The sequence below is a fragment of the Equus asinus genome, chromosome 6, assembly GCF_041296235.1.
Source record: "Equus asinus isolate D_3611 breed Donkey chromosome 6, EquAss-T2T_v2, whole genome shotgun sequence".
In the NCBI taxonomy this organism is placed as follows: Eukaryota; Metazoa; Chordata; class Mammalia; order Perissodactyla; family Equidae; genus Equus; species Equus asinus.
In genome coordinates this window covers 50,667,979-50,669,186 of record NC_091795.1, presented here as the reverse complement: position 1 = coordinate 50,669,186, position 1,208 = coordinate 50,667,979, and positions in this window count along the sequence as shown.

Sequence of the window (1,208 nt, the reverse complement as noted above, 5' to 3'; positions counted from 1 at the left end):
TGGTATCTGTTGGCCTCCTTGGGTTGGTCTGTGTTTACCACACTGACCATCCAATCAATCTTAACTCTTTTTCTGTTAACACAGAAACATAAAGAAATTTATCCTCTGCAAAGATAATTAGAACAGAAAATTCAGGTGCCTAAATAATGAAAGTGCACATAATACGAATGTAATTCACAGCTCGTTGTAGTGCGTCCATTCAGAGAGTTATGTGATGCTCATGATCCCACAGGTTTGAGGCCAGTGTGGGCCAGTTGATTTTCCTTGTTCTAATCCTCACCCAGCCTTCTTCACGACATGACAAAGTGGAACAGGTAAGAAATCATGAATATTTCAACCCAAATCTATGCTGCTACTGGATACAACAAGTAAAAACAATAACAACAACAAAACTACACTCAATTCCTTGCATTCTTGAGAGTGGAGCCAAATATTGCTTTTTTTTTTTTTTTTTTTTTTTTATGGAGGAAGATTAGCCCTGAGCTAACATCTGCTGCCAATCCTCTTTTTGCTGAGGAAGACTGGTGCTGAGTTAACATCCATGCCCATCTTCCTCTACTTTGTGTGTGGGATGCCTGCCGCAGCACGGCTTGACAAGCGGTGTCTAGGTCTGCACCTGGGATCTGAACTGGTGAACCCCGGGCTGCCAAAGGGGAACATGTGAACTTAACTGCTGTGCCCCCAAATATTGCATTTTTATATAAGTATTTTAACCATGTTTCAAGGAATTTTTTCAGTAATTTTAAGACTGAGATACTTTCCCTTCTTACAGATAGAAGACAATATCTCATTAAGATGTAGATTTCTTAGAGAATTTTTCTTATATAAAAATTTCAGGTTAATTTCTGACCCTTTTCCAAGGCTTCAGATGAGTTGTAAAATAGACCACATATTTTTTTAATGATTTTTCTCTCAGTTATAGTTGGTGGATGTCAAATCCCTGACAACCTGGAATTGTTTTAATATGCTCTGGTAGTACTGTTTGCTCCCACCCTTTGTTTTTTTTGTGGTCACGTACTCTAAAGTAATTATAATTCTATAGATTCAGATTTACTGAGTTGTATTTCAAGCTACTTAGTGAATTATTTGTTTTAACCTATCCAGTTATATGATTAACACATTTTAGTATTTTCTTATAATTGTTTTTTTAAGATATTTGAACTTTTATGGTTATTCACCTTCCTAATCGACTGTTTAACATTTTGATA